Source organism: Trichosurus vulpecula, chromosome 7, assembly GCF_011100635.1.
Source record: "Trichosurus vulpecula isolate mTriVul1 chromosome 7, mTriVul1.pri, whole genome shotgun sequence".
NCBI classification, from domain to species: domain Eukaryota; kingdom Metazoa; phylum Chordata; class Mammalia; order Diprotodontia; family Phalangeridae; genus Trichosurus; species Trichosurus vulpecula.
In genome coordinates this window covers 24,215,947-24,226,458 of record NC_050579.1, presented here as the reverse complement: position 1 = coordinate 24,226,458, position 10,512 = coordinate 24,215,947, and the positions used below count along the sequence as shown (strand labels likewise).

The following is a 10,512-nucleotide window of genomic DNA, read 5'->3' as shown; positions in this document are numbered from 1 at the left end:
ATAAACCAGTTTGAAAAGATCTGGTTGAATTCAAACAACCTATTCATCAAAATGACAAGTCATTTTAAATCAACCAGGTTTTTCCTCCGCAAAACCTAGTCTGTATTGCAGCTACAACCTTGGTTCTACAGTCTCAGTGCTTTAAACTAGTGTTTGGTTTTCCTTTCTCTTGAAGGAATCAGGAAAACATTGTAGAAAAAGCAACATACGGGATCAGAAGACTTGGGTTTGAGCATGGTTCTGCCACTTACTGTCTGACCTTGGGTGAACTACTTCACCTCTGTGAGCCTCAGTTTCCTCATTACTAAAATGAGAAGACTTGGGCAGCATGTCTAAGGTCCCTTTAAGCTCTAAAATTTGTGATTCTGGGAAAGCATTCAGTTTATTAAAGCCCTTATAATACTTTTTCCTCAAAATCCACAAGAAAATACTATTTCCACAAAATAGCATGAACTGGCTATGCCAAGCCATCTTGAATTGAGTGATCAAAACTAAAAATACAGAGGAATTCAATAAATAAACAGTAATGCCAATGATTTCATTGATCACTAGCTGCAAGACAGAGTAAAATGTTAGATCACATTATCTGTTACTAGTGGGTTCTGAAGATAACACATGGAAGGGTAGCTCACAACTTTGTTGTCTCCATACCCTTTGAGTATTGGAGAAAAGATGATCTAGTTCATTTAAATAACAAGGGAATAATAAAAGAAATGGAAACCAAAACAACTCTCAGGCTTTACCTCATACCCTGCAAATTGGCAAAAATAACCTGCAAAATGGCACCAGCCAAAATTGAAGGGGCTGTGAGAAAATAGGTGTGCTAATACATTGTTGGTGGAGCTGTGAAATAGTACAATCATTTTGTAAAGCAATTTAGAATTATGAAAATAAAGTGACTAAACTATACATATCCTTTGAACCAGAGACTCCACTCCCAGACTTATACCTCAAAGAACCCATATGGATAAGAAAAAAGTCCAATATACTCCAAAACATTTGTAACTTTTTGTGATAACTAAGAATCAGAAACAAAGAAGATGCCCATTGATCATTGAATGGCTAATAATGAAATACCACTGTGCTATAAGAAATTATGCATGTGTTGAATACAGGGAAGTATGGAAAGATCTATATGAATCAATGATGAGTGAAGTAAACATAGCCAAGAAAACAATAGACACCATGGCTACAAGAATGGAAATGGAGATAACAACCACATAGAAAAAAATCAAAAGTAAATATAATAAAATTGTAAAGATCAAGTGGAACTCTAATGATCTGTATCAATCGTGTTGCCTTTTTTTCTTCTCAAAAAAAAATCAAACCCTCACTATTTGTCATATGGAATGGCTGTCAGGGAGTGAGGAGGGATACATATAACACTATGGTGATTTAAGAAACAGAAAATAATTATTTTTAATTTTTTTTGGAGGAGAGAGGTGAGGCAATGGGGTTAAGTGACTTGCCTAAGGTCACACAGCTAGTAAGTATCAAGTGTCTGAAGCCAGATTTGAACACAGGTCCTCCTGACTCCAGGGCTAGTGCTCTATTCACTGCACCACCTAGTTGCCTCATAAAAATATTTTTAAAAAAACATGAAAAACAAGAAAAAACAAAGGTGATGAGATTATACAATACAGCTGCTGAACAAACATTAGTAGAGAGGGAAGAACCCACTGAAGATGCAAAAGGCTCAGTATCTTTCTGTCTTGGGAAAGGGAGCTCATCATCCCAAGATAAGACTGAAGCAAGAACAGGAGATACAGACTACATGCTAAAGATAAATAAGCTTTTCTGGGAAAATGAAACATTTTTTCTCTAGAGCATGGAACATAAATAGAGCAATAAATGATGTTGATTTTTAAAAATTCACAGTTCCTTTTGGTTACAAAGTCCCTTTTTCACAATACCTCAGTCAATATATAGACAAACAAGAATAGGGAGGTGTTTCCTTAGAAAGAGAGAGAAAGATGGACCCTTCTGAAAGTCTGGTGAAGCACATGGAACTCTTCTCAGAAACATGATTTTAAATAACTGAAGGAAATACTGAATTTCAGGTAAAGTCTAGTAATAATAAAAATACAATTTTCCCCGTCCAAGTCCATGGATCCTCTTAAATCTATCTACAGACCCCTTGGGATACATGGACCTCAGGCTAAGAACTTTTGATCTTGGATCATACGTCTAGGGCTAGAGCAGATGTTATTTTTTTCTCTCTTCTGTAAATAGTATTTTACTTTTCCCAATTACATGTAACGATAGTTTTGAACATTCATTTTTTATAAGATTTTGAGTTCCAAATTCTTTTCCCTCCCTTCCCCTGCAAGACAGCAAGCAATCTGATATGGGTCATTCATGTACAATCATGTTAAACAAATTTCCACATTAGTCGTGTTGTGAAAGAAGAAAGACAACAAAAGAGAAAAACCACAAAAAGAAGTGAAAATAGTAGGTTTCCATCTTCATTCAGACTCCATAGTTCTTTCTCTGGATGTAGATACCATTTTCTATCATGAGGCTTTTGGAATTGTCTTGAATCATTGTATTCTTGAGAAAAGCTAAATCATAATCGATCATCACACAATGTTGCTGTTACTGTGTACAATAGTCTCCTGGTTGTGCTCACTTCACTTAGCATCAGTTCATTCAAGTCTTTCCAGATTTCTCTAAAATCCACCTGTGCATCATTTCTTATAGCAAATAGTACTCCATCCACAACTTATTCAGCTATTCCCCAATTGATGGGCATCCCATCAATTTCCAATTCTTTACCACCACAAAAAAAGCTGCTATAAATATTTTTACATGTGTGTCCTTTTCCCATTTTTATGATCTCTTTGGGATGCAGACCTAGAAGGGATATTGCTGGGTCAAAGGGCATGCACATTTTTATAGTCCTTTGGGCATAGTTCCACACTGCAGAGCAGACTTTAGAAGTCATCTAGTTTATCTAGGATCATAGATCCCAGTTAATAAATTCTACTTTATTCTCAAGAAAACATATAATAGATTGGCATCAGCAAGTCAGGGTCTGTGTAAAGAGTTTGGGGAAATCAACCCCCAACTACAAGTGCAAGAAAAGTAAGTAGAACTATGTAAAATAAATGCTTGGATAAGCTGCTCCTGCAACATTACAGTTTAGTGAAGAGTACCCAATTTATACTTAGGAGTTTGTTTTGCTTTTAATCCCCAGTCTGAGATATTAATCATCATACAAGGAGAAAGTAGATGTGAAAGATAAATAGGCACTTACACGTGTATTTTCTTGGATAAAAAGTACAAGTGAGTAGATTATGCCTTTTGTCTTTCCTAACCCTGATTATCCAGATCTCAAGTCAATCTAACTGCTGCATTTAGGCTACCCAGGGATGATATATGAAGTATTAGCTTCAAGCCTAGGAGAGTTAATTCACTGACTATTTTTGTATCTCTTATCCTAATGCAGTGTTAGAAATATCACACAGGAAAAAAAGAAAAGAAAAGAAAAGACCTACAGGGAGAACACCTTTCTGAGAGAAATCTCTGCCTTGCATTTTTACCACCAAACATTTGTCAGGCCTCATGTTACAAAGTCGTTCCACCAGCCTAAAGAAACACATTGCCTTTGATTAGGATTTTTTTCTTTCCTTTTTTCTGCTTTTTGCTTTTTTAGTCTGAGAAACAGGGCCATGGGGAAAAACATATAATAACACTAAGTAATCTAGGTCATTGGAAAACCAGTTCTGGGGCCCTGCCTGAAATGTGAATGAGTTCATGACACTTGTTAGACCAAGTTATCAGCCTCCCCGAGAGATCCTGCTACTTGCTTTAGACAGCTCACATTCAATCAGCCCACTACTGCCTCTGGGCAACTACCATGTAAAGGGGGGCCCTTAACCTTGTGGGGCAGTCACTGCAAGAAGCAAAGAAGTCACTGCTGACATCACAAAATCCCCAGAATGCTCCACCAATTGGCTTCCCAGATTCTAAGTCCTCTTGTCATGGCTAACTTTGATCACCACCCCTCTCCTCCTCATAAAAAAAAACCTCCCTCCATCTCAGAGTATAACATCTGCCACTCAGCAGCCTACACAGAATGTAACTGACAGGTGTGTATGTTTTTTCTCTTGCCCAAATGCTTCCCCAAACAAGTCTAAATATTGAATGAGATGTCTTGTGTGGATTTCAGTTGGGCTTTTTTTCAGCTTATAGCAATGCCTGGACATGATTTTCAAAATATGGTACACATTCACGAACTGTGTTTAAGATGGAGACTAAAACTTCCTAAGAATGGATGAATGAATGCATGAATTAATGAATGCATGAATGAAGCCTTTATTGTGCACTTACTACATGCAAAGCACTGTGGTTTTGGGGATAAAAATAAATAGCATGATAAAAATAAGATAATCCTTGATCTCAAGGAGCTGACATTATAATGGGGAAGAAAAGCACACATGGAAGGTTTCAGCTACAAGTCAGATGAAAAAGTCCCATGGTCCTTAGGGTGCAGTGATAAAGCAGATGTTAATGCCTCTTCTTTAGTGTCATTTCCACTGACGAAAGCATACCCATTTTTGGATGTTGAACTATTCACAGGTGCCGAGGATTTAGGTTACAGGAACAAATTTCCATTCTGGGTGTCCACATGGAACACAATATTAACGATTCCACCTGACAGAGCAAAAAGATTATTGCTTCTCTTGTATAGAAGCTTAGGATGTAGAAATTTAAAATAATCTAATCACTTCCCTCCACCCAAGCCTCATTTTACATCTATTAATGCTGCTAAAAATGTATTAGTTTTTTGGGCAGCCATGCTATATGATTCATCCTGAGCTTGGAATTCACTGAAATCCATTTTTTCACATTAATTGCATCCAGCCAAGCATCCCCTATCCTGTACTCATACCATTAGCTTTTTGAACCCAAGGACAGGACTTTACATTTATACCTATTCAGTTTCAGTTGTTAGATTGTGCCTATCATTCAAGCTGATTGAAATAGAAAAGAACAGGTCTTTCTGCACTGGCCTAAAGCATGTACATAAAGTTCAGGAGTCATTGGCTGTCACTGTGGAGAAGCCATTAATTTTTGCTGACTTTCTCCCAAGTGTCAAGAAATAATTCATTTACCACTGAAAAAAATGTGAAATGCCTGGTCCAAAAGACTTCTCTCTGTAGCAAAAACTCACCTCCCATTAAGGATATTAATGCACCCCCTCCAGGGACCATTTCTAAATCTTTAGCACTGTTCACTGAGTGCTGTCAAATACTGATTAACCAGTCTCTTTCTTTAAGGACTGTTCTTGGGGACGAATCTGTCCAATTATTTTGAGAGAATAGTATTAGATTTCCCTGGCTCTCAGTATTCTTTCTGAGCTGAGATTAGGAACTGTATTGGGAAATAATATTGATTTATCCAGATGGATTTGTTTTGCAAGGTGAAAATAATCCTGTAATATCACTGTGTAAATATGGATGTGCAATTGACCATGTAATTAACTACCCATCCTTTTTCAGCATCCAGTTCGTTACTTAGAGTGCCTTCCAGTAAATCCTCGTCACAATTCAGCGGATTCAGTGAGATGCAATATATTCATGAGATGCAGTGTTCAAATCTTCTTGGACGAGAGAGAGAGAGAGAGAGAGAGAGAGAGAGAGAAACTAATCGATCACTCAATAAGCATCTCTTCAGTGCCAATCATATGATTGTCACCATGCTAGGTTCTGGGGATACAGAGAGAAAAGGGAAATAGCCCCTCAATAGGCAGATAACATGTACAAAGATCAATATATACAACATCGGCACAAAAATACAAGATACTTTTGGGGCATGAGGGGCACTAGCATCTGGGGCGGAGAAGGGGGATCAGGAAGGACCTCACATAAAAGGCTGTATTTGAGCAAAGTCTTGGAGGAAGCTAAGGAGTCTATCAATCAATCAATCTTTTGTTAATCACCTGCTTTGTGCTTTGTGCTAGGTATTAGGAATTCAACTAAATGGTAAATAAGTCCCTGCCTTCAATTTAATCGGGTGTAATAATGTGTACTTATATAATATATGCAGCTTGAATATAAAAATAATAAATACAAATTCTAGGTATATACAAATATATACATATATGTATGTATGTATGTATATATATATAGTTGTTGTTCAGTCATGTTCAACTCTTCATGACCCCATTTGGTGTTTTATTGGCAAAGAACAGTTTGCCATTTCTTTCTCTATCTCATTTTACAGATGAAGAAACTGAGGTGAACATAGTTAAGTGACTTTCCCAGGATTTCGCAGCTAGTGAATGTCTAAGGCCAGATTTGAACTCATGAAAATGAGTCTTCCTGACTCCAAGCCTAGCACTCTAACCATTATGCCACCTGGTTGCACACACACACGTGTGTGTGTGTGTGTGTGTGTGGAGAGAGAGAGACACACAGAGAGAGAGAGAGAGAGAGAGAGAGAGAGAGAGAGAGACTATATATGAAGTAGGTTGAGGGCAGAAATCATCTCATCTTTGTTTTTGTAGCCCCAGTGTTTAACAGTGAGCCTGATACATAGTGGACACTTAAAGAAACTTTTCTTAACACAGATGTTCAAGTTTTGGTACATAAATGTAAGGAAGTATTACTACGCTGTAAGAAACAACAGATATGAAGAATACAGAGAACAAGGGAAGACTTAAGAACTGATTCAGAATAAAGTAAGAAAGAACCAGGAAAACAATATGTGTAGTAACCACAATAAATAATCAACAAGCATTTATTAAGTACCTACTATGTGCCAATCCCTGTGTTAGGTGCTGAGAACACAAGCATAAGGAGTGAAACAATTCCTACCTATAAGAGAGAATATTGTAATGGTGGATACAAATACTTACACGGGTATATGTAGCACTCATAAAAAGATAATAAATAATAGACAGATAGTAGGTAGCCTGGGAGTGTGGGTGCTGGTATTGGAGGGGGTGGTCAGAAAAAGGTTCTCTGGAAGAAGTGGTGCTTCAGCTGGTCTTGAAGGAAGATAGTTGTTGTATGAGGTGAAAGTGTAGAAGGGGTGCATTCCAGGCATAGGAAGTAGCCAGTGCGGAGTTATAAGTATGGTAGGTGGAGTATCTTGTCTGAGGAACAGAGAGAAAGCCAGCTTGCCTGGATCACAGAGGGCAGGAGGGGTTGTAATGTCCAATGAGACTGGAAATATAAGTTGGGACCGAATTATGTAGGGTAGCTAAATAAAGAGTTAATATTTTGCTCCAAAGGCATTTGGGAGCCATTGAAGTTAATAAGTAGGGGAGTGGCACGGTCAGATGTGCATTTAAGGAAAATCACTTTGGCAAGAGCGTAGGGGGGAAAGACGAGGGAAAAAGACTAATCAGGCACCTGTGGAAATAATTCAAGTGAGAAGTGATGAACGTAGTAGCAGTGTGAGTCATGAGGAGCGGAAATGGCAAAAGTTGTCAAGTGATTGAATATGAGAGGTAAAGGAAGGTAAAGAGTCAAGGGTAGTATTAAAAAACCTGGAAGATTGGAAGGATGGTGGTACCTCGGCCAGAAACAGAAAGGTGCAGAGAAGGGGAGGGTTGTGGGAGGGAAGACAGTGAGCTCAGTTTGGGACATGGTGAGTTTCAGATGTCTCCAAAACTTCCAGTTGGAAATGCCCAATAGATGTTTGGTGACATCAGAGCAAAGCTATAGCGAGAGACCGGGTTTAGATTCGTGTATCTGAATCATCTGCACAGAGACGATAATTAAATCCATGGAAGCTTACAAGGTTAATAAGAAAGATGGCGTACAGAAAGAAGAAAAGAGCTCCTGCAAAAGAACCTTAAGGAACACCCTCAATGACTTGAAGTTCTGTGTAGAATGATCCAATATAGAAGACAGGGCTATCAGTCAGACAGATAGCAGGAGAACCAGGAGAGAACAATGTTATAAAAGTCAGAGAAGCAAAAGAATCCAGGAGAAGAGGGTGGTCAACAGCATCAAATAAAACAGACTGGTTCAAGAAGACTGTGACTGAGAAAGTGCTATCAGATTTTATAATTAAGTCGTAGTAACTTTGCTCAATTGAGCAATGAAGCCAAAATTCAGCTTGCAAACAGTTGAGTAATGAATAAGAAGAGAGCACTTTTCAAAAATTTTGGCTTAGAAAGGCTAGGGCCCATATGGGAATGGTATACAGTTATCCCTTCCACATCAGGGGGGTTGGGGCATGGTGTCCCCTTGATCTGGAAAATCCACATAAAAATTTTTGGCCCCATGCTCGCTTCGGCAGCACATATACTAAAATTGGAACCACACAGAGAAGATTCGCGTGGCCCCTACGCAAGGATGACACGCAAATTCATGAAGCGTTCCATATTTTTATGCCCTCTGTGAAAATGTTGGCATTTCAAAAAATAAAATATCTCTTTAACTCTCAAAAAAAAATTTGGCCCCTCCCTCATACCAGAGAACAAGTCTGAATCACTAGGGTGTTAAAAGATAAAATATTGGGGGCAGCTAGGTGGTGCAGTGAGTAAAGCACCGGCCCTGAAGTCAGGAGGACCTGAGTTCAAATCCGGTCTCAGACACTTGACACATTCACTAGCTGTGTGACCTTGGGCAAGTCACTTAACCCCAATTGCTCTGCCTTCCCCCCTGCAAAAAAAAAGATAAAATATGTTAATATTATCCAATACTATACATATATTTTATGCATTTCTGAGTTTCTAAACTTTTTCAGTGTCATCTACTGGCCTTCATGTGTCCTCTGTGACTTCTGCAAAGCTCCCCCCAAATTCCCATATAATTTCTTATGCTGATCCACAATATATCAAAACCACCATATGGAAAGTCATGATGTGGAAGGGACAACTGTAGTCTTGTCAAGGTTTTCTTTGTTTGGTTTGGGGGTTTGTTTGTTTGTTTGGATGGAAGACACTTGGGCATGTGGAAAGGCAGAAGGGAAGGAGCTAGTAAATAGGAAGAGGTCAAAGATTCAAGAAAGAAAGAAGATAATTGAAGTTTCAGTATCTGAGAAAATACCAAAGGGGATCAGAGCACTTGTAGAGGGTTGACCTCTACATATAAATGGAAAGAACAACCACAAAACAACTAATGTGGATGCCTGTAATTATAAATGTGTAATGTGATTATAATGTATAATTTAATGATAATAACCAAGCTTGTCCTTGAAGAAAAACTAAGAAAACACATCACTCTCTTGAAGAGGTAGAGAATTACGGACTATGGGTGTGGAAGAAAACATATACTGTCAGACTCAGCTGATATTTGGTTAGTTTACAGAACTTCTCTTCTCCTCTCCTCTTCTCAATTCTCCTTTCCTCTCCCCCACTCTCCTCTCCTTTTCCCATCTTCTTTCCTCTGTTCTTCTCTTATATTTTCTCCTTTCCCTTCCTCTCCATTTCTCTCTCTCTCTCCTTCCTCGCCCTCTCTCTTCTTCTCTTCTTTCATTTGTTAGATGAGATGGCTTATTGAATTGGGGGCAGACAGGGAGTGAGAATAGATATATTCAGAAATGGAGGTGATAAAAAACCAAGACAGTTCAGCAAATTTCTTTTTAGAAAAAGCTATGTTTCATGTTAAATGAATAATCTATGATGTATGTTCTAACACTAAATTTCTGAGATTCTGCAAAAATGAGCAACATCTATGGATCCAAGACTATTCATATCCATAAAACAGTATCAGCATGAACCTAGGCCAAATTGTGTGTACATGTGTGTATGTGTGTGTGTGTGTGTGTGTGTGTGTGTGTATGCATACGTGTCTGTAGTGGCAACAATATTGGTGTCTAAATTGTAAGTCACTGAGGTAAAAGTGAGCCAGAAATCATGAGAGAATTTAAGATCTAAACATCCAGAGTTTTCAAAGAGATTAGGAGTAGGGATGGAGAAGACTGTGTGCCATAGCATACAATGGAAAGAACATTGGCTTAGGAGTGAGAACGCCTAGGTTTGTCACTTAATACCTATGTGATTTTGTGCAAAACACTTTAACTGCTTCCATTGCCTCAATTGTAAGACTGGGGAGTGGAGGAGGTGGAAATAGAGACCCAAAGGTCCCTTCCTGCTCTAAAGGTGTCAGTGTCAACTCATGATTAATGAAGAAAAAGAGAGAGTCACTTAGAAGTCCATTTATGATAACAAGGATCTGCATGAAATGGAGTCAACTTTAAAGGTGAAAATGTAGTTTATTGAGTGATGGTGGCTGAGGGTAGGCCTGAAAGTGCAGTGGGTTGCAAGGAGTCTACCAACTCCTGCTCCTGGCCTTGGATGTCTAGGTTCCTCACCATCTGCCCCATCATTTCAGCCTTTGCAAATCAAAATCATTGATCCTACAATGCCACGGTCCCCTTCTCCCATTGGTGAGATCCTCTCAAAGCTTCCATTTTGGGGTGGGATGAGGCTGGCCAACCTTCATTCTTCTCCCTTTTTTTTCCAATATGCTTCTCATCTTATAGACCTTAACATCATACCACAGCATGATTATCTTCATTCTACCCCCTCCCCCTTGACTTCCAATTCCC

The 10,512-nt window shown here is 38.7% G+C and overlaps 1 non-coding gene across 1 annotated transcript; it reads left to right on the top strand.

The window, feature by feature from the left end:
- The first annotated feature begins 8,240 nt into the window (after positions 1–8,240).
- Positions 8,241–8,347, top strand: LOC118858899. The gene has a single exon (XR_005011016.1). It is a non-coding gene; the product is annotated as a U6 spliceosomal RNA (small nuclear RNA).
- The last annotated feature ends 2,165 nt before the right edge of the window (positions 8,348–10,512 follow it).